The sequence below is a fragment of the Poecilia formosa genome, unplaced genomic scaffold (genome assembly GCF_000485575.1).
Source record: "Poecilia formosa unplaced genomic scaffold, Poecilia_formosa-5.1.2 Scaffold191, whole genome shotgun sequence".
Classification (NCBI taxonomy): domain Eukaryota; kingdom Metazoa; phylum Chordata; class Actinopteri; order Cyprinodontiformes; family Poeciliidae; genus Poecilia; species Poecilia formosa.
Window position 1 is genome coordinate 232477 of NW_006800130.1, and position 23744 is coordinate 256220.

The 23744-nt window shown below is 37.3% G+C and overlaps 1 protein-coding gene across 1 annotated transcript in view; it reads left to right on the forward strand.

Annotated features, from left to right (window-relative positions):
• Positions 1-23744, forward strand: part of frmd5a (FERM domain containing 5a) — a 49762-nt gene that overhangs the window by 11074 nt on the left and 14944 nt on the right. The window lies entirely within an intron of this gene.

The following is a 23744-nucleotide window of genomic DNA, read 5'->3' on the forward strand; positions in this document are numbered from 1 at the left end:
TAGTTATTATGAGACACTGGACTTAGTTATTATGAGACACTGGACTCAAGTCTAGTGCAATGAGTCAAAAAAAAGCTACCACTTTAAAGAAATTGGGTTTTTAGGCCAAATTCTGACTCTGGTTTCAGACTGAACAGTTGTGTGTTTGATTCTCAGGCTTCATGTTTCTCAGGGGCTGTCACTGTTATGTAAGCAAGGAAATCAGCATTTTTATTAACGCATATTTTCCACTAAATGAGCTCTCACAGCCCTTTGATTCTATCATAAAATTAATTTTAAAAGAAGTAGATCATGTTTTTTTTTTCTTAACTTGTATTGTTAACAACATACATACATTAGGGATTTGTTCCTTTCATTTCTGTCCAAATGGATCATTTCCTGTCCCTATTTATTTATCAAAGGGCAGCACAGGGGAGATGATAATTTGACAAACGTATTGAAGAAGATGCTTTAATGTAGTCATGTTTACTGGTTGTAAATATACGTATTGATTTATAGTTTTTATTTTTAATAGAATTAAATAAAACCCCGATAGACACTACTTCAGGTGTAAGCAAGGTTGACTGTGTTTTAATTATGAAAATGGCCAACAGTGTGTTTTCAATAAACTCTGGACTCAAATTTTGAAAACATCACAAGGTCGAAACTTTCAATATATTTTAAAAAAAAAGTCCTTTTAGTAAGATAGCCTAAGAGTGAGTGGAGCTTTCTTTTTAGTTTTTAGTGTTTATATTGCACTTTCATAATCCATTTTATGGAAGAAGGACACATTTCATCGTGGCCTGTTAGCGAACAGAAGGAGTTGAGTTTCTGTGCTGTTTTAGAATTGCAGTCTGCCTGCGTTGTCGCTTTGAAATGGCAGCAGAGGAAGTGAACACACTTTCAAGTAAGCTTCAGATCGTAGCTTTCTTGTCTGTCATGTCCAAACATTAGCAATAGGGTAAAATCATCAGCAACCGATAATTTCTGAATAGCTGAGGGTTCAGACCCTCTGTATCAAAGCATAGAAAGAGGTGTAGGTTTTTACCACGCTAGTATTACACCTGTGATATTGGAAGTTTTCAAAATGTAGTAGAAAAACAAACAACAACAAAATTTTAGACAGTAAAAGCTGCTTTTAGGGGCAGCAGTGTCTTTGTTTTGGCTCAGTGCATAGACAGAAATGTACCATATGGCAGCTGAATTACACTCTGGAGGGGATTATTTCACCAGAGGCGCTCCTCTCTTTATTAATGGTGTTCATGGAGCTCGCCGCTGCCCAAGGGAGGGGGGCCGTGGGGAGGGGGGGGGGTGACAGGGGCTCCTGATGGTAATAAAGGACTGTTTACACTGCAGCTCAAAATGTCATTCTTACAGTTCTGCTTGAAGAGGCTATCTAATCAAATCTGTTCTGCAATTTATGTTGAATATTTTAATTTTGGACCCCTGCCCCCTAAAAAACCCCTTACATTTTCCTATGATTTCAAAATTATTGAGATGAACAAGAATATACAGCTTTATGTACACCTGAAAAAGAAACAGGATGATGTCATTATGTTTATAGTGATTTTGTGCCAACAGGTATTTATATGGTGTCGGTTCATGTAATACAGGAAAATATAAATGCAATTAAGTAAGACTCAGCACAATCAATACAGAGACCAGGAGGTAAACTGTGGGGAAAACTGATGATGATGATGATGTGGTCAGGGTTGTGGTGAGCTTAGCTATTTTTAGCAGCAGTCATTTCTCATTGCAGGTGCAGAGAGGGAGAATCTACAGAGGAGAGCATCTAATAACCTCTACATGCATGAGAGATAATTAATCATAAACATATTTATGGTCATCGGTGTCAGTGAAGGCTGGTTCTGTTGTAATGTTTACATCTTCGTGCGTTTCTATTGTCCTTGAGGTGTGTCTTAACAGGTATAGTAGTATCTTTATGAAAAAAATACCAGTGCATACATAAATTTAGTAACAGCATAATTTATAACTATGTACATTTTTATTGAAGATGCTGGTGAAATCCATAAACCACAAATTATGATGAAATAATGGAGGCCCCTCGTATTGCTTGAAAGACTACATGTAATGTCTGTTTTAGTGAGTTCTAATGCCTGCCTTTATCATTGTCACTTTTGGTTCCTGGATATAAAAAAAAAAAAAAAAAAATCACAGTCCAACACTGATTAACAGTATTAGATTAAATGTCTGTTTTATGCAGGGCAATGATTTAATGCAGATTGGGTAACGTTTGTCATTGATGATGGTTCATCTACATACTATTTCTCCTATTTTATTATGATAAAATGTCAGGGTTTATCCAAACCCTGACAGTCAGTTACTCAGTCGCTTTCTGTGTTGAGCATAAAGTTTCCTCCGCCATCCTCAAAGACCAATAATCTACCTCCTGTCTGTTCAGGATTTCATTGAAAGGCCTTCTCTACAGCTGGCTTTAACTGGCCCCCTATATTTATGAGGATTGATATTTGGTGAGTGGCAGCAGAGCTTTACAGAAAACCCACAGGAATACTCTTCACGACATCCTTAGATCTTTCCTCCTGTGGGTGTGAACTGGCTGTCAATCTTACGCAGTCATATGGTTTATTGGCATTGAAGGCAGGAGATCGCCATGGCCCGTCGGAGGTACAATCAATGCATGAGTAGGCTTTGTTAATGTTGCATGAGTAACTAATGTGAACACTTGCTTATTTTTCCTGTTAGTTTCCTACCTTATAGTAGCTACTACCTGTGATTTGTAGATTTTTGTTCCTCAGTTACAAGTTTCTTGTGTTTTTGCTGGATTCTTAGTCAGATTTGATTTTTCTCAGTTTGTCCTTGTGCATTTCTCAGATAAGAATTGAACATTTCAAAAGTACTTGTTCAATCTTAAATCATTGTGTCACTTGTGCACATCAAAAAGTAGTTTCTTGTTTCGGTGAACCCGTTGCAAAACGCTTTTGTATCGTAGTTGTTGTACTGCCAATAAATTACAATAAAGATGTAAATGTGAATCTTGCCTTTGATCTCTTACAACATAGCAAAGCAATCTGACTATCTTATACATTCACGATGACACAAGGTATTCACTGACACAGATGTTTACTATTGAGGGATGAAATAAGTATTTTGAGAAAGAGACTCACTTTTACATAATCCATGGTGCGCTGCTTTTCGTATGAATTGTTTATATATATATATATATATATATATATATGTATCCTTCCAAAATATTGAGAGAACAGATTTTTGATTTTTGAGCTTTAGCTAAGGATGTGTTGAAAACTGTGCTGTAATTACTGCCGAGACGTCAAGCCTGCTCCCTCTGTGTTAGACTCTTGTCAATAATTCACTGCCCACTCATTCATATTTCTGTCTTGATTTGTTATTAAGACTTTTGTTTCTGAGGTAAAGTATTCAATATCGGCTTAAAGAGTAGGCTTTCCTTGTAGCCTTTCTGTTCATTTTTCAGCCTAAGATTTGTCTAAATTTAGCCTCACATTGACCACCAAACACTGCAACCTGTCAAGATGCTTTGGCTGACCTGATCTTTGCCATTCCCCTGACCTGCTCCCTTTAGTCTGATGCAGGCAGCGACCGTAAGCCAGAATACTTTGAGATCAAAGTGTCTCTCTGCTCTTTTGTCAGTATCTCCAGCCTTGGACTAGCTGGTTCTGGCATCTTAACTAAATCTGTTGTGGAACCAGAAGGCTGATGTGAGAAATGATATATAACAATCACAGGAAGTTTGTAATGGTAAGAGTAAGAAAGAACCTAATTATTCAATTATGATGGCTATTTTTGTTTATAATTCAGGAAATGTCACTGCATCATGATCTTGAGTAAAAATGCTATATTTTTATGGCATCTACACGTAGATTTAAACCAAAAAAATAAATAAAAAATTCCCAAAATCAAATGCAATATTATTAGATTATATATGTATTCTGTTTCAAAATTATATTCTTAGTGCTTATAGACTCCCAGCAGTTTATGAAGCATGGATAGTACAGAGAAAACTGAACTTGCCAGAACCAAACTCAAGAGTAGTTTACTGACTGCTATGGACCAGAATTATCTGAGAATTATCTCAAATATTTAAAATTAGTCTTGATTACTTTATCATGTATATTGTTTTTACATACCATTTGTATTCTGCATGAAAGCTAATAGGTTTAACCGTTTTGATTCAAACTTCTTGCCCATCCTCACATTGACTGTTAAAAGATTATTTATTGCTTCTTCCTTTCCTTAATGCGTCCTTTATCTCCATCAGGCTTGCATTATCTCTCCATGGCTCTGCCAAGCTGTCTAGACCACAAGACTCCTTTGGAATATTAATATGGAATAAATTGTGAGAAGATATCTTCATATGTAATAGATCTTTCTGTTGGTGTACTGAACACTTTTGGACACAATGTGGGGTTAAATTCTGCATAATGCGCAAAATCGTAACCCAGAAGCATCCATGTTAATCTTATAGCTTTGCAACACACATTTGTATTCAAACCTGATTTAATGCTTTATAGAAACATATTTTGATGCAGTTTCAGGTACGTCTGTCTATGTCTAAGATTTTCTACTTGTAGAAAAAACGAGACCAAATTTCAAATTTGACTATTTTTTGCATTGGATATTATGTGGGGGTATAAGGTGAAGGAGGTAGATGAATACAAATTATTTTCAGATTTGTAGTTTTAAACAATTGTTAAAAAAGAAAAAAACTGTGTATCATTTTGGTTTTACTTCACAATTATTCTCAACGTTTTTGTTGCCTTATCAATAACTACAGTTCCATGTTGCAAGTACATGAGGTATTGCATTCACAAACACTTTGTTCAGATTGAACGGGCACATGGATTGTTGGCTAATAATTTAACACTGGATTTATCCCACAAATCAGTGCTTGGCGTTTCTCTCTGCACTTTGTCATCTTGAATACTGCTAAGAGAAAGCGATAGTAGTACTCGCAATCCCATTGTCATTCGTTTTAGCACTGATACAAAGAGATAGCACCACCTTCCGCTGTGTCAGACTCAAGGTTGGCATCTGATCATCAGTCTGCAAAGCTTTAATAACAATCCAGATACACCATAAGATTGCCACCAGCATTGATTGCCTGGAGTCAGAAATAACTCTCTGCATTGCACAGACTCTTGAGTGAATTACGGGCGCACAATAAATGCCTGGAAACTTATATAATTGGGAAGCTGACAGATGGAGGAGAGTCAGCTCTAAATTACTTTGTAAATCTTATCAGTGTTGCTATGTGGAGTGTGGGTGTTGAAGGTTGTTTGTCAAGGTTATTGCCTGATGAGTCACTGTGGGGAGGCAGCAAGAGGGGGCACAGCAGCTTGTCAGATGAACAATATTATACTGTTTAAGCTCAGTCACAAATATTTCAGTTCAGCAGCGCCTGAGACAGAGTGATGGAGGCCTGGGAGTAAATCTTTAAGAGAATAGGGTCATAGCAAGGCAGCCAAAACTTAATCCACAGAGAATTAATCATGGGCCACAATTAAAGCTTCTTTACATAGAATCATCTTTCCCTGCCCTTATTCTCAAAGATACTTTTTCATTCGGCTAATACTTTTATTTTCAACGAATGCAAGAGAAATGCAGCAAAAGCGTAGTTTTTGCTGGCCTAACTGTCCTTCGTTGTTCTACTATCTTCTCCACCTCCTTCTACATAGTCTGGCAATGTTGAGATAGCAACCCACTCCAGAGATTTTTCTTTTCCACTGTGACCTTGTTCCCATATTCGGTGGTGGATTATTTCTCTCAATCAAGATATTTTATGTAACTGCTAACCCAAGAGGATTATAGAAGAATATTCTGGTTTTAGAACCGAGAAGAATCTGCTCCACTGTCTGTCATGTTGCATGTTTGGAAGAATACTGTTGGTGTGAAGAGCAGTTGGCTGAATGTTTCAAGGTTATTGCCAAGATTCAATCTGACATGGGCATGGTATCTTTTGGCTGTTTTGCAGGGCTGCAGCACCTGATCACCATGGCAGCAACTTCATTCTTCATTGCTTTGTCTTTATACTGCATCTCTATGCAGCCATGATTCCAGAATTGCTATTTTTGAGGATATTATTTATTTTTTTGTAATGTAGTCATTATGTTCATAGATATATTTATGTTTCAGTTTGTCTTCATTTCTCCATCTTAGTGTACATCCGGTTTAGTTTTTCAATACTCAGCATACCAGTAAAGACTGGAAAACGAGAGCAAGTCTCAGTCCAGTACAGCAAGCACTACAGCCTGCGGCTGAAAATCTGCTTGTTCTAGTGCAGTAATTAGTGCCTGAAGGTTGCAGCATAAGCACATTCTGCTAATCCAGCCATGATGCTCCAGTGGGCTCACAGTTTAAAGAGTAGGACTGAATCCCAGTGGAGCAGATGGATGACGTGATGCGAGAGGGGGGCTGATGGGGCCCCCCGATCATTAAAAAGTCCGATTTCATGGTGCTAATGAGATCAGCAGTTTGAGCTCAAGGCTGGTGGTTTGCTGAAGATTCACTTCTCTCAAGGCTGAAAAGTTTGGAGGATTTTTTTTATTACGCAACAAGGAATTTTCAAGGACTCAGCGTTGGATGTCTAAAAAGAATCTCATTAGAATTTGTACAGACAATAGTTTAATTAGGATCAAAGGAGGAAATCTCCAAACTCGCTAGATGTAATCCATCAGTTGTCTTAGGATGCATTTATGCACCATTATTTTGAATTTCCAGGGATTCAACACCATTATAAAAAGGCTCCATCTATCATGCATGATGACATTTTTTATATATAAAAGTTGTGCAGTGCTGACTTAATCAGATATACACCATGAGAAATAAATAAAAAAAAATGTATTATGGCAACTATCCAAGCATACTTTGTACACAAGGTACCATAAGGATTTTGTGCTTTGAGTATCAGCTGATACCGATATTTACCTGATATGTTATCAGCACAAATTACTTGTTTTATAGTGTGGAATGTTAGAAAAGGCTTGATCAAGTGGTATTATAGTCAACAACAAAAGGTATGAGAACAACTGATTTATTATTAACAAATGGATTTGGGTGCAGGACACAAGCACTGCTGGGTCTGACTAAATGCTGGAATGGAGTCTTTCTAACAGTGTGCGTGTATGCCAATCTAATCCAATACTCGTTTTTTTTATCCGATATCAGAAACCTATATCGGATAGATATCGGAAACCTATATCGGATAGGTTTCCGATATCAATATCAGATCGGGACCATTCTTTAAAAAATGTGACCTTGATAAGTTACAAGTTTCTAGGTCAAATCTTCTATTGCTATGAATGAAATGTTACAAGAAACTCCTCAAAGGCATCAAGTTTTCATCAGCAAATATCTAAAAACAGTCAGAAATTTTTTTAATTCAATACAAAAGAGTAAAATGCTCCACTTTGTTCTTTTTGGACGTTATTGAGTCTTGTGGGTACATATTTTGTACAACAGGGAATCCATATTTCTTGTCCTTCAGCCTTGTTATTTTCTTAGTGGGCACCCTGAGTTCCCTAAGAGCCATAAAGCCTGCTGACAACTCTGCACATTTCCTCTTGCAGTTTTACATTGCTGACTAAGGAATTGCTCATCTAATAGGTGATGAGAACTTCAACATGTACCAACTCATCCATCTTAGAGCATAACAGGAGCGGCAGGGTCTGCAAAGATTGTTGGAAAGGCACATTGTTCGGTCATTGGCACTTACTGCACTCTGGGTGGTTTATTATAAGGTGATAGATGTACATTGTAGTAAATGTATTAGTTTGCAACAGGGGTGTGCATGAAGCAGTGTTGTTTAGCTTTCAAATATGCAGCCAACGTGTTTATGTTTCGCTGTATATCCATGGATCGTCATGAATTCTTGACTTCCAGATGCTGTGTGTGGTAGCTGCTTGTTTGTTTTCCTTCAAATCAACTCATGAGCAGTAAAAATCAAAACTTTTTTATATTTCCGGATTTCTTAAAGAAAAAAAAAATAGAGACCCACTGAATCTCTTGCATGCCTTTAGATGGCATAACATCATTTCTTCCAGATTGGCATGAGTGGATGTGACAAAGACAAGGTGGGAAAGGGCTTACAGCAAAATGTGCTGCCTCCCACAACATCTCCAAACCCACTTGCGCCAAACACATGCCACCCTGCTTGGCCAGGCCATGCCATCGTAGCTCCCCCCCTGGGCAAACAAAGACCCCTTTCAGACCAGTCCTTACTGTGATCATATGGAGCAGAAGCAATCTGTTCCTCTTGGCTGCTCTATGTGAACTGAACCAGTCTTTCTCTTGCTCAACCAGCTGGATTGGTTGTGCTTTTTGATTTTCTTTCTTCTTTTTTTTATGTAGACCTGTTGGTCTTTAAAAGGGCACAAAGGTGGATGTCAACCAATATGTCAGCTGTCTGTGGAAATGTGTCTGTGTATTCAGAGTGGATTCACAGACATTACAAAAGTGTAGTTCTATCCCATAAATTAGATTATTATTGAGAACTCCCTTTTATTGCAGGAGCCTAGTCAATGAGCCTAAACACATTGTATATATTAACTACACACAGACTGGGGTTTCCAGACTTTATTTCTGTTGATTGTGATGAAAATATGGCATTTAAAATTAGAGTATTACATCAGATCAATGAAAAACTAAAAGAAAAATACAGAAATATGGGTTGAATTAAATGTATGCTTAATACCAGTTTAAATGGTGTTTTTAATCTGACAAATGAGAGCCTGAAAGCCTATTTTAATTTATTGAATATGACTGTTTCTGCTTGTCCTGGGGAAGAAACATATGGAAACATGCCACTACACATCACATTTGGCACTTATCAAATATAGCAGTCATCCACATCTTGCAGTCTAGGCTTTTCATGAAATGGGTTCCTTAAGCAAAAAAATGGGTTCAGTGCATAAGGGTACATCATGGATATTGAGTGACTGCCCTAAACCTACATTACTGATGATGGCCCTGGATGCTCAAGGCTCAGAATGCTGTTTGTTTGACTGACAAGGTTCGTACTCCTCTAAGTGGACCAGCACTCACCTACACTCCTGTCAGCCCACTGGCAAGATGTCATATTTCCACCGTGTCTTTCTTCTTTCTTCTTGCAGCATCAATCCTCTGCCCTCAAACAGTGACGCAGTACGCTTGTCAAGGTGTCAAAAAGACCATAGCCTTGGAAAAAGAAAGCCTTGAATACGTCCAATATTTCATTTTGCTAATCTTATCTTGCAATTCACAATGTAAAAAGTAAATGTAAGATATTCTTTTTATTATTATTCTTTACTGATGTTAGGTAAACTAAGAACTCTTTGGAAGATGGGTAAGGATGAGAAAATTCCGAACTGAATTAAATATCTACATTTTCCCTGGTCGCCAGCTCTAGTTGAGATCTGTGAAAGCAGTGTTTTTCCTGTTGTTCTTTGCATCAACAAGGGAATACAAAAGCCTCTCTATTTCTCCAGCATGCTGGTTGCCTACTTTTTCCATTAGCTCTGTTGGGAAAAACTAATTTTAGAGAAACATTCGAATGTTCAGTTCTGAAGATGCTGCTTTTATTTATTAGAGTTTGAAAATGTTATGCCAATGAACCTACCTCATATCGAACTTAGCCTTTTTTTTCTCTGTATGTTAGTTGTTTTTTGTCTTCGTCATGAATATAAACTTTGTACATTGCAAACCATTCAAAACCGCAGCTTATATTCTGGCGTACATCCTGCGGGTTAACTGAGCTCCTTCAAACTGCTGTGACATTACTTTAACTATGACAGAAGCTGAACTGAGAGGATGTTTGCTGTTACAGCCAACATGATTGTCACAGATGTGCCCCACACAGTTTCTCGTTGGGAGGTTTCCTTGTTTAGTAAAAGGAAGCTTTTTCTGCAGCACGCTGATGCAAGTTTAATGAGGGCACTGGTGTTATCTTTGAAGTAAAGCAACTTGTTTGGTTTATTAGTACCTGAGCTGCATTCACACATAATGAGGTTTTCACTTTTTCTACCTGGTAATTATGGGTTAAACCTTTCTAGGGTTGCAGCAGTTTGTTGATGTAATCACTGATGTTGACTACACAATTCAAACTCAGATATTTCATCTTATTTTATTTTATTTGTTTCAAAAGTTGCAACACTTTTCCTAAAAATTGCTTCTTGTGTTGTCTACTGCTTCATGTGTGCTTCTTAAATCAGCCCAGTAAAAGCCCCAGCCATTGTCTGGCTCCATCTGTTCTACTATTTTAAGACAATTGTAGAAAAAAATAAAGCATCTGATTACACATAAATAGGCCTGGTTATATTAGATTTTCAAAGTTTTGAAAGGCTGAAGTGTTCAAAACCCTGAAAATTTAGATGATGATCCACATAATCACTGTTTATATTATGACCAGTGGTGGAGAAAGTACTCAAAAAATGTACTTAAGTAAAAGTACAAATACAAAGTCAAAAATGTACTCAAGTAAAAGTCAAAGTACCACATTAACATTTTACTTAAGTAAAAGTAAAAAAGTACTGGCTTTTAAAAATACTTAAGTATTAAAAGTAAAAGTACTTGCTGAATACATAACCTAATCGCTAATATCANAACACCCTGGACGGTTGCCCATATTGCCCATGTCAGAAACCACAACTGAAACATCGCAATTAACGGTAAATAACGTTCAACTATGAACACTGTCCAAGGCGCAACAAGAAATCAAGCAGAAGGAGCACCGTGACTGTTCTCACCCTCCCTCCCACTGCGATGTTTGCCACCATGACAAGAGACGAAATCAATCAATGAGCATGCTCTGTGTTCGTTCAACTTTTACTTATTCAGCGATTAAATAAACGTGTGTATGTGTTAGCTACTGCAGTGTACACAAGAACAAAGAACGGCTCCCAGTGAGGCTTCAGTCCTTAGGACTTAGTAAAGATCCGTCCAGAAGAATCGGATCGTTCCTGAATGTCATATTGCTATATTGCACTTTGGTCACAGCGTTGTCCCATATATGCGACACCTCAGTCAACACACAATGACATGAGTGACAACTTTTTTTCATCGCAGATGCAACATGTGTCTCAGTCAGTACAGCTAGCTTTGCTAGCATCACGTCCACAGATCTTACCTTTCTTTAAGCTTTTCTTCCAAGTGACGCTAAAAGTTGGACGAAGTCCCCACCGTCTGTGAAAGCGAAGCGCTGCTGGTTTTACATGTCACCATATCTTATGGTTTATGCAGCGCTATTATATTACTGACGATTAGACGGATATCCACAACTGCGCATGTCTGGAGATCCGCGTGCGAGTAAAGGTGGAGGCGATGGGTGACAACAGACACTAAGTCATGTTATTGCTTGGATTTTACGGCGCCACCTTAAGACCCTGAACGTCACATTTTAACGGAAAAAAAGCACAACGCAACGTGGATGTAACGAGTAACGCGACGGTTTTGTAGAAATGTAGTGAAGTAGAAAGTACAGATACTTACTGTAAAATGTAGTGGAGTAAAAGTAGAAAGTACCCATTATTAAATCTACTTAAGTAAAGTACAGATACACGAAAACTGTACTTAAGTACAGTAACGAAGTACTTGTACTTCGTTACTTCCCACCACTGATTATGACCTTACTGTGCACAGGTCAATAATAAAAAACTGACTCCTGCTCTACTTCCTTCTACCTGTCCAATCCTGCGCAGCTGGGAGAAGCACATGACTGCAGGCTACATGGACATTTAACCACAACTTTCCAATGATTTCATCCAGGCACATTCCTAAATATATGCATGCTGCTATACAAATTTGTTTACTGCATTGAATTTCCCTACTGGGGCTATTTGGAGTTCCATCTTACTTATTTTTCCTTTTGATGTCTGGCATAGTCTGATCAATACATTATGTAAGCTGTGTGGGTGAGAGCTAAGGACAAATTTAAGACTGCTACCTAGAAAACTCTGTGCTATCTTTACATTGTGCATGTTTTGCGAGAAGTTGCCCACCTTCATTTAAGCAGAGCCCTGCCATGAGTAAGAGAGCCTTGTATAAAGTGGCGCTCATGGATACCACTGTTGCTATTAAAACTGTCAAAACGTGTTTGAAGCACAGACCTGTTCTGATAGAAGTTGAAATATTCTCAATCCCTAATGCTCTTGCTGATATATGCCAAAATTAGGTTAAACCCTTTGCTATTAGTTTCCTCATTCAAAGTCGTTTGGATAAGGAGCTGTAAAAGCACACGTTCTACTCAGCTGTATCTTTTACTATCAGCTTATGAGAAACATTTTTGCTTCTCAGGGTGACCGATGTTGAAAACAGACATTGTTTACTACAATAGAAACAATGTTATAGTCAAGTGAAAAATGTCACAGATGTAGTTGTTTCTGTGACAGCCCATCAGACAAGCAACATCATCAGTTGTTTTTTTTTTTTTTTTTTTTGGGAGAACAAGTTAAAGTACATTAAACTGGGACTGAAAGGAAGCCAAGACTTCTCAAACCACTTTATGAAATTGCTATTTCTGTTCTTTCTTTTTATGATTTTATCCTAAGAGACTTATTTTAAATTAGCTGTTGGATCATATTGGTCTTAAAATACCACTTTTTAATTAGACATGGAGACCAATTATGCTGGGTTCTTCTCCTTCTCCCTGTGGACGTCCCGAGGTACTGAACTGCAGACACTGAGGCGCTTAAACTTCTCAATGTAGCTTGTAACTAGGCAAAGGGAAACCATGTGAAAATGTCTCCAAGTAGGTTTCTCTAACAATGTGTCACTACTTATAATCTAATCTAAAATTCTTCAAGAAGACTTTTAAGAAGATATTTTTAGCACTATATATAAATTACGGTGTTACAAATGGACATGCTTGTTACAACCATAAAAAACCCCATCTAAATACAGATGCTCAGCTCCTCATTAAGAGTTTGGTTTCAAACATTTCACTGTTCTTTTGCCCAGAGCTGCCATATATCCTTCCTAAAACGTACACTCTTGTAATGTGAAAAAGTCAGTTCTACCCATTGCGTAGTAAATCCCCTTAAAATACACTAATAAAAGAAATCAGCCACATTGTAAAGGATTATGTTAATGGAGGATATCTCAGTAGTCCAGTAAAAGTGACACCGCAGTAAATCTCTGAAATAAGCTGTCACACCGAATACCCAACCGGCACATCAGCAGCACTTTTCAGCTCATCCTTTCTCACCGTTTGGTCAGCAAGTCATGCATTCTGGGCTTCAGACAGCAGCAGGAGCATCAGCAGAGGAATAAATCCCCCATGCCTGTCATACAAAATAATACAGGAAAATAACACAAGTTTGAAGGAAGCAGTTCTGTTCACTCTTTTTTATTTCCTGAGGTGGTAAAGATAAGAATTCTTTCCAGACCACTGTGCTGTTCTGTTGGAGAAGTAGCTTTAGGATGTACTGTCAATCTAATAAAAAGGGCGAAATCAGGATAATAAAGAAAATGTTTCCACCTTATTCTACAGCAGATCATGCACATGCTGTTCTTTTGTACACAAAACAAAGTTAATTTATTCACTTTCTGAAAATATAAAGCATCCATTAAAGCAGGTTTCTTTAGGTTTTGTTCTCTGCAGAGATCAGAAGAGTTATAATGGCCTCTTGAGTGCTCGGTTTTATGGAACACCGCAGGGCTTAGAGTTATTAAAATTGTCTCTTTGTTTTAAGGTAGGTCAACCAAGCATGTGTGACCAATAAGATAATGTCTCCCATTATAGTGATATTACTTGACTTTAATTAGAGCATAAGATATTCAAAGGTGCTTTCACCTCACTACAATCTCGTATAACTGGAATACTGAAAATGTTGGTCTCTCTATTATCAAATGTGGTTTAGCTCAGACAACGCTCATGCTAAGTTGTCAGGTTCTCAGATGTAAAAGAAAAGTGATGAGCAACAGATCATTTCTCTTTGAAAATTACACTTTTAATGTGACATATGTCTTGTATAACTCAATTTAAAAACAAAGGTAAAAAAAAAAAGAAAAGACAGACGAGCCTGAATTCCCTACAAGTAGTTGTTGTTTTCTGCTTTTCACATCCTTTTCCTTTATTCTTTGAAAATGGGTTAAAGTCTGATATCATCAAAGACAGTTCGAGGCCAAAAAAGGCACTTGACTAAAACAATATAGGGAGTGAAAAGTGGTAGGGGTAGGGTCATGACTTGATGTTAACATTTTTACATGAATATTTGGATTTTTGTCAATGTGAATTAAATTATAAAAGGTCAAAGTACTAGTACATTTTGACACCAAAGTATCTGGTAAAAAAAAAATAGATGAATGTTTTGTCAGGGTTTTATGTATTATATCACAAACTTGGCATTGTAACAGGAGTTGTTACAATTTTTAAAAGCAATCTTAAATGTTTTTTGAAAGCCAGAAAGACAGAGGCTTTTTTTAAAATGTACTTTAAGGTTGATTTTTAAACTTAATGAAATCATAAGATTTTTAAATCAGTTTACAGCATTCTACGAAACATAAAATAATTCAATGTGAATAACCTTCAGAGTTCAGTGATCTCTGTGTTATGTCTCCCATTGAAGTGAGTCAAGATTCACTATTTTGTTTTTTGTTTTTTGTAGAGGGTTGACCCATTCTTGGCTAAATTTAACCACACAAAAAGACCTGGAATATACAAATAAATGTGTTTATGTGGATAATTTATTGAGAACATTGCATCTCCCTTGGGCATCTATTAGAGCTTTGGCACATAAGGGGAATGGTGGGCTTTTCACGCCTGTGAGCACACACAACCCTTTCTCCAGAGCCAGAATGGCTTTTTCCATTTTCATGGCTGGATTCCCCAATAGACACTGATATTTCCTGGGGCTTCGGGAACAATCAAGGAGGGTGAACTAGTTTCAGGGGGGCACTTTGCTCAGCATAAGGTGTTTAAAACAACTCTCGGCTCTAAGTATGCTCAACATTTTTTTTTTCCACTAAATCTGTCATTCATTGAGTTTTCCTTTCACATTAAATTTAATAAAATTTCTTAAGAAAGACATGAACAAAACTTGGAACGACAGAGAGAGATGGAGAGAGTTAATAATCCGTCACAGGATGGCAAACTGTTCCATGAACCCGTACACTTCTTGTTAATTATTATAACTATAAAGTAAAACACACCTGACACCTTATAAAAAAAGGTGTCACTGAACCGTCTCCTGTGCTGTAACCTTTACATGAATTTCATTATCTTCCATATATTTATATTAATAATTACACCAAAGTTTATTTCATCATGTCATCAGTAATAGCCATGAGAAGGCGAAAGGGACATTTTCATTTAATGATGTCCCTCCTCACTTGAGATTGAATCATCTGTCTTGATAGATTATCATAGGGAGTCAGGGAGATATGCCTTTTCAGTGATAATGAAAAAGGAGCAAAAATTCAGAGGGGATATAAGAAGACTGACAGAAATACTTCTCTGTCTGACAAAAGACCCACTTTTTGTTACCTTCTTGGCCACTGTCACTTCTCTTCTAATATTTGTAAGCGGTATTAAGGGAGACATAAGGTTTTAATGAGTGGCTTTGTTTGCGTTATTGGAGAATCAAAGTAGCAAAAATAGCAAAGTGTTTTGCTTAGTTTGACACAGGAGATTAAAACAGGATGTCTTAGTGGAAGATTAAACTGCTTTCATAAAAAGGTCAGAAGAGAAAAAAAACAGCTTTGGGTTTCTGAGAGAAGGTTATATTACTAACACAGTTTAACTAAAATTCATATTAAAATGCAACTCATGGGGCTAAAATCCTTGTGCACATTTTATAGAAACAAAGAGTTGAGGACACTACCTGGAAGGCTTTGTGTTACTGAGGAATAGTTTTCATGAACAAAAACTGCCGAATTGCTTAAAAGTAAAGGGACAGAGGCATGAAACAGCAAGGAGTGGTTTAGCCTTGAGGAAATTGCACAGATAACACATTGCAAAAGTTGATGAACCATGTGAAGTGGTGTCTTAATGGCGACATGCGATGTTAGTTTTCACCATAGGAATGCGCGTTGCATGTTGACGAAAAGTTCAAATTTGTCCCCATCTGAACATCTTGTTTGTCCTGTCCCCAACGCAGTTTGTAGCCAACTCCAAGCCTGACTTCTTATGGCTTTATTTCAGCAACATTGTCAAAGACTTATTTGTGGACTATCTGACTAGTGGCTGTCCTGACAGATTTTCCCATATGAGGTGTGGATCTCTGCAGCTCCTCCAGAGTTACCATGCACCATTTTAATGTTTCTCTGAGTCAAGCCTTCCTTGCACTGCCTCTGATTTAACAGCCATGTGTTGATCTGTTTGCAATTGTGAAAGACCATCTCCATTTGCATTATGAGATGTTGAAAACTTGGTATTATGTTGTAACTTTACTCTGCGTTCCTTGGTCTTCATGATGTTCTCTTACTGAAGTTTCACATTGGTGACCTATGGAAACCATGTCTAATTTTCCTTCCAACACATCCGCCATATAATAGCCTAATTAAAACATTGACATTTGTGATTGTGATTTGAGTGAACGTGAAAATGGTAATGGGGTGTGAATACTTCGCAAGGCACTGTTAGAAATCATGAGGGATTTCTTTTAGCAGAAACTCCTCAGAGTTGAAGATACTTTGAAAAAAAATGTTTAGCTAAGTGTTCTGATGTTCTTAAATGAAATTTATAAAGGTGAAGCAGTAAAAGCTTACAGGCATGGAATCTTCTCTGGGTAACCCATAAAGCAGTGCTTCTGGCTGTGTTGCTGCTTAACAACTTAATTTCTGTATGTGTGAACAAATCTTTGCCAGCATCTCCAGTGTGCATGTCTGCTACGGCGATGCGTCACGGCTGTGAGCTAAAACTAGATGGAGTTATGCAGTATGCTCTAAGAATCTGCAGCGTGGTATCAGTGCGTGAGAAAAAATTTTTAGGTCTCAGGGGCTGAAAATTATAAATTATACATGATACTAAATTACAGACTGAATTAGCCATGCTGAGTCAATTTTACAAAGGCTTTCTCTATACCGGGGGAGAATAAGGCAGCACATCAGAGCTCAAACTGCGCAGAAAGCCCAGAAAGAAAAAAAAAATGAAGCATTGTTTTTATGCTAATCCTTGGAATGACACCCATTGTGCTGCTTATTTTGTTGTAGGGATATTTGTCACACTTTTTAGTTAAAGCTGTACAGTTGGCGAACAACTACAACATCACTTGAATATAAAAAAAAATAATTAGCTGACAAAAAGGAATCCAGTAACTGAATAATGTGGTTTTTGGACTTATTTCAAAATTTTACACGTGGCAGTGTAATCTGAGCGGACCTTAGATTACCCACAACGAGCTGAGAGATGTGACAGAAAGGCTATTAGGGTGAAACTGGCAGAGAAATCCATCAGTGGTGGGCTGGATGACTCAGAATTCCTCATTGAGAAACATTTATTTCTGCCTGCTTGCAGGAAGAATCAGGTACAGATGTCACAAACACCTCTGCAATAAATCTGCATCTATACAGACACTTTTCATTCGCCATGGTACATCTGTTTGGAATCTAGAAACCTTGTAAAGCTACAAAAAATATTTCCCAGTGACTGGTTCTGAGTAATTGTCAGTACTGTTACTGATGCTTTTTGATTCTGACATTGTCTGACATTGACTCTAGTATTTTATTTTTGCAGAATTTGCAGGAATCCACGTTTAGCTACAAGGATCCCTCATATAATAAAAGTCACCTGGACTTTTTACATTCAAGACATCCTTAAAGTTTCACTCATGAGTCTGTGTGATGTAAAACAAATCATGAAGAACAGCAGGTTTGTTATTCCTCATCAGGTGCTCATGTGGCCATTGTTGGAGATTTTGGTGTTGGACAGAGGTCAGCAAGGATCCTGACCGGTCTGCGGTCATGCAGACCCATGCCCAACAAATCGTGATGCACTGTTTATTCTGAAACTTTCTTTCAGAATCAAAAATCATTTCATGAGCAAACTTGACCTACAACAGCTCATTTCCCATATCTGACCACTTGCACCAGCCTTCACTCCCTACGTGCATCAATCACTCTTGCCGTCTCATGACACTGTTGCAGCTTTTACCACTGCTCTCCCTTGTACCATTTTAATATATGCTAACAACTTCAAATGTGAAACACCCACATGGGGCACTGTTCTGAAGATGCTCTGACCTAATTTTCTCAACTTCACATTTTGGTTTTTATCAAACTAAGTCAAAGGCTGATGTCCAGTTGGCACACAGATAGGAGGAAACCAGGTTTACTTGCTTCCTAATAGACTGCACTCACTAACAGGTGTCATGATGAAGAAATAAAGATGATTCACCACACCTGTCAGTATTCATAATTATATCCTTGATTAGTGTAATTTTATCCTTGTCAAACACTGTTGTGTCCAGCATACTTTTGTGGATCTCCTCAGCGGTTCTGACATCTTAATGGACAAGCTTAATGCCAAACACTTGAGGAGCAGGAATTTAACAAACATGGAACAACATTATATGATACCGATGAGAGCTAAACCAGGTAAGCCAGGCAGGACATTATGAATTACATCAGCATGTAGACGAACAGCAGGAGAAAAACTGTATTATATTCACAAGCACCTTAGTAACCATGTATGCAAATTTTATTTCTTGAATTTCAAAAAGAGAGCACAACCATTAAAAGATTATTAAAATACATAATTAAAAGGACCAAAAAACAAGTTATTCTACATGAATAGTAACATTCAGATATTTAAAAAGATCTTAAAATTTAAATATTTACATCTTACTTTGCTTTTTACTAAATTCAGACTGTGATAAAACTGCAAAAACAATTTGGAAAAAGTGATATCTTAAGTTTTACATTTGGTCTTTGGGACTCTGGATTTTGGTTTCTAAACCTAAGGATTTGAGTTGTAGTAACTGGCTTCGATGATTTAGTGATATAAGAAAAGACTTGACCATTTAGAGACCTGAAAGCTAAAGTCATGATTTTTAAAATCCATTTCAAAAACAGAAGTACAAAAGTAATGTGACTTAATATGACTCATGAGAAATATTACATAAGGAAGGTAGATAAGGAATTGCAAATAAAGTGCAAATAAACCTTCAAAGAAAATGTTGGTGCCTACCATGTGAAAGCCTATTTTTAAAAAAGCATTCGGCAGTGGTTTACACAACTTATACACAACCCTGTAACTTATATGTAGATACAGTAACTGTAAATTTAATAAACATGTTGACATAATTGGGTATCTGATTTAGAAAGAAATCACAATAGTGAACTTTCTTGACAATCTAAAGGTCTTTTTACCATCCTTTTGCTGTTTATAACACATTGTTCAGTGTAGCAAGTATATTAAACTGTACTTAAGTAAGGATATTTGTGTTTGGTCAATTATTTATTTGTCGTAAGAGCTCTTCTTGTCAGTAAAATGAAATTGTGGTTTGAGCTGAGAAGAATATGTGGGTTGTGACCATCTGCCAATGCCAACTTTTGATGGAGACAGAATGATGTCTCAATCATACTGTGTGGATCTGCATCTCCCTCACTGAAAAACAAAGTTGATCAATTACTGGAGGCAATCTGATTCTGCAACAAACAGAAAACCCATATCCTCACTGCCTAGGAGCAAATTTTATTCTCTAAGATGAAAGCACTGGCCCCCCACAGACTTCCTCCAGAGTTTAGGAGTGGACAGGGTGGAGTGGGTTCTCTGAAGTCCTGACCTCCACGACATTGAACACTTGTGAGATCAACTTGAGTGTGCCGTTTGTGCCAGAGTGACCCAAGAACCACACAGACTGACTTGTGACAGTTGTTGGTTGAGGGAAGGGGATGCTATTCCACGGCAGTGTGTGACCAAGTTACCAATGAGCATAAAGAAGAGGGAAAATGAATTCATGAGCCCATTGTTTGTTAAATGAATAAACTATTAAACTTCAAATATTTCTGGACAAGAGTCGATAGAATAAGCTGTTTGCTATTGACAGAGAGGAGCAACCCACAAATTCAGTTTTATTTGAAACAAAGAGATAACAGGCTGTCCAATGATATAAGATTTATATCATTACTATGAAGTATTGCTACATTTTTTTTTTGCAGATATATAACATGATCCACCGAATCATATGAGTTATGCAGATTATGGCCCTGTCCTTACCTCTAAAATAAATGTTCATAACTTCAATGCTAGTTTGTCCTGGATTTTTTATTTTATTTTATTTTTTAAAGGGTAAATGGCCTGTACTTATCTAACGTTCCCAAAGCATTTCACACTACGTACTGTTAAATTATTTGTCGAGTAATTTTGAAAGTAATTATACAAATCTTCTCCCTTTCCAGGTCATTATTGTAGATGAGAATTTGTTCTTAATAACTCACCTGGTCAAATAAAGTTTAAATTAAAAACAGACTCATCACTGTTTTAGTTTAATGATGTTTTTACTTGTTGGATCTAACTGTGTTTGTATTCTTTAGAGTTTCACACCTCGAGGGGTAAATCCTTTTGTTTAATTTTAGCTATGTGAGAGTTGTGTTTTTTTTTTTTTTATTTCTGTATTTTCTCAATAATTGTGTCAGTATTAGTTTATATTGAGTACCAGCAGCTTTATTTTGCACAGGTGTTTCTAAAGTGATGCTCGCCTAGAGATGAGACATGAAAGCTCTTAAAATTCTCTCCCTTAACCTTTAAGAAATCTCTTGAAGAGCTTTTGCAGACAAGCTCTTCAGAGAGAATAGATTTAGCGCCACTATTGAGGACAGAGTGATGGAACACCAAGCTGAGAGAATAAACTGAAGAAACAATTTTTGTGCCAAATGAGTCACTAAACTAGATTGTCTGGAATGAAAAAACATATCCAGAACATTTTAGAGTGAATAGCCCCAGTTCTGGTATTATTGTTGATTCCTTTTAACAGCTATTTTTATACACCAACGTCTGCAAAATCAGACATCGAAATAGGAAGAGCCATCTATTGTAAATTTGCTGCTGGTAGGGGGAGCTCAACAAGATGTCAACCATAGATAGTCTGTTTTATACCTGAGGAACATTTCTATTGGTCTTAATGCAAATGGCAATCCTAAAAAATTGAATTAAGCATCGATAAAAACATATACAACACTACTGGAAATAAAAAACATTAATTCATACATCTTCATTTGACAATATGGCCATACATAAACACCTCTGGGTATTAAAAGTGACCAACACTTTATTCCTAAATCCGTCCATCCATCCGTCTCCATCCATCCATCCATCCATCCATCCATCCATCCATCCATCCATCCATCCATCCATCCATCCATCCATCCATCCATTACATGGTTGCCTCACCGCTAGAGAGATATGTTGTTCCAGCCCTGACCTGCCCTTCTTCTGGGTTCTCTGGTTTCCTCCGGCAAACAAAAAAGTATTGCAAGTTAGGTTAATTGGAGGTTCTAAAAGGCCCTTTTCTTGGGCTGTTCCACATCTCTTTTCCCCCTGACTCTTGGAGATAACACCAACCTGCCAATTACCTATCTTGGAATAAACCACCATTTTCAAGTAGTGGCAGATTTACCCAGTTTTACTACTATTCTGCTCGGCAGTTTGAACCAACATTTTAGACTTAAATATGTAAAAATATTTGATTGGCATTGTAGTTTAAGTGGGCTCCATGTTAACTGCAGGTGGTTGCATGTTCAGTTTTTGTTTGAGCTGGAGCTGACGTGCTGTTGAGATTTAAACCTTAGCTGCTCAATTCAGGATCCTGAATCACTCTGACATATTAAACAAGGCAATCACTCAATCTCCTGGGACAACAGAAAGGAATCTGCTCATGAAACCAAAGAAATCCCCTCAGGACGTAAAATACCTTTAGCCCTGTACACACACACGAACACACACACACACAGGCCCAGTCAAAAGCATCATGTTACTGCTCCTCTCACTATAAAGTGATACAATCTTTTATTAATGGTCTGGGCTGCTGTGTCGACATAGAGACCATTTTAATGATTAATCTCAAAGGAAAGTGCCCATTGTGAGTTTTGAAATGTTCCAGAACCGCTGTGCTTTTTTCCCACGTAGATAGATGTCAGAATGAGTTTTTGAGTTCGAGAGCTCAACTCAGTGTGCTACCTTATTCATTCATTAGAGAGCACACTGAAAAATTCATCACAATATATAAACTGACGTATAGACAACTTGGTTATGTCTGGATATAACCAATCAAGGAAGAGTTTTCGACTGCCTCCTTGCATGTCCAGCCAAGGGCAAGTGGGTGGCCTATGGTGTTATGCATGGTGTCAGCACTGCTGAAGAGTGACCGAAGCGCTGCACAGCACGGTGCCATAACACTACTCACTAATTTTTCCAACACTCAAGGTAAAATGCTCAGTTTATGAAACAGAACAACTCTTTGCGAGCTGGATTCATACATGAGAAACCACAAAAAATCTACAAAAGATATTACAAGACAAACTGTAAAAACAATACTTGGAGAAAGCAAGATAATCTGAGTGTAAATCTAAACAAACATATCAAGTCAGATCATCCTTCAGAAAAAAAAGGCAAAGTATTAACATACGATTATTATGTACGATTTTCTGATTTTTATGTTCATCAAACACTTTCGGTCAAGAGTTTAAAAAAAGTTTTACTCCTCAAGTGATAAGATTTTTAAGGTGAAAATCACTTATTAACAAAACAGCAGATGAGCATGTGACAAACCTGACTAACTTGTTCTTTTTAAAACACTGGATGTTGGTCTAAAACCAAAATACTGTTTTCTTAAAGCTGCCGAGGCTCCTGGTGCTATGTGACTACCATCCAGACGAGGAAGTGTTCATTAGAATTAATTAGAAATATCAGGACATCCTTTCTCTACTGCAATCACTTTAACATGGTAATTAGAGAGAATGCTGGAGAGCAATGCAGCTGCTTTGTCGAGGATCCACCGGGAGCTAGAAAAGAGGAGGGACAGAAGCAGGGAGGCTGATGGGAGCGATGCTGAAAACTAAACAAAGCTTGATCTTTCTTTGTAACAAAAGAGCAGATGCCTTTCCTGACTCTGTATGTCCTCTGCTGCAGAACGTTCTGAAAATGTGTCAATTTCTTTCTTTGTAGGAATTACTTTTCTAGGAATCTGTATTTTTAAACCAATTAAATGCCAAATAAATAATTTAAAAGAAAGAATATATTGGCAAAAAAATAAATAAATAAATAAAAAATACCAGGCAGATGTCATTAGAGGTCCCTGTCTAATTTTTCTGCCCTGCACCATAATTACCATCAGCTTTCAGCAGATGGTTCTTTTTTTTCAAATGCAACCAGTGTAACAATGAAAACTGTGGCTTGCGAAAAATGCAAAGCTATTTGCTCTCTTTGTAGTCTACAAAAAATAGATAAATATGTATTGACCTTCACTTAAATGCAAATATGACATGTAATTTAAATGTACGCAAATTGTGTCAGGGTAAAAGCGCTGCTTGTTGCTCTGTGGAGATATTTTAAGAACTGGTCTGATTTTGTATTTCTTTTCAGAAACAGAAGGACACGTAAACTCATGTTTGTACACATTTAGCACCTTGAATTTGTGAATTTGCCCTTCTGTCTTTGTGAAAAGGTTTTTGTTCACTTCTTTGTTGTAGACATAACACTGATTCATCCCTTTAGTTTTGGAGCCTTTTCTACCTGAGGAGTTTACATAACAGTTGCAAATTACTCAACAAAGAACTTAAATGCACCATGTGTCCAAAGAAAAACCTTAAAAATCCTTCAGAAAGTCTGAATAAGACTA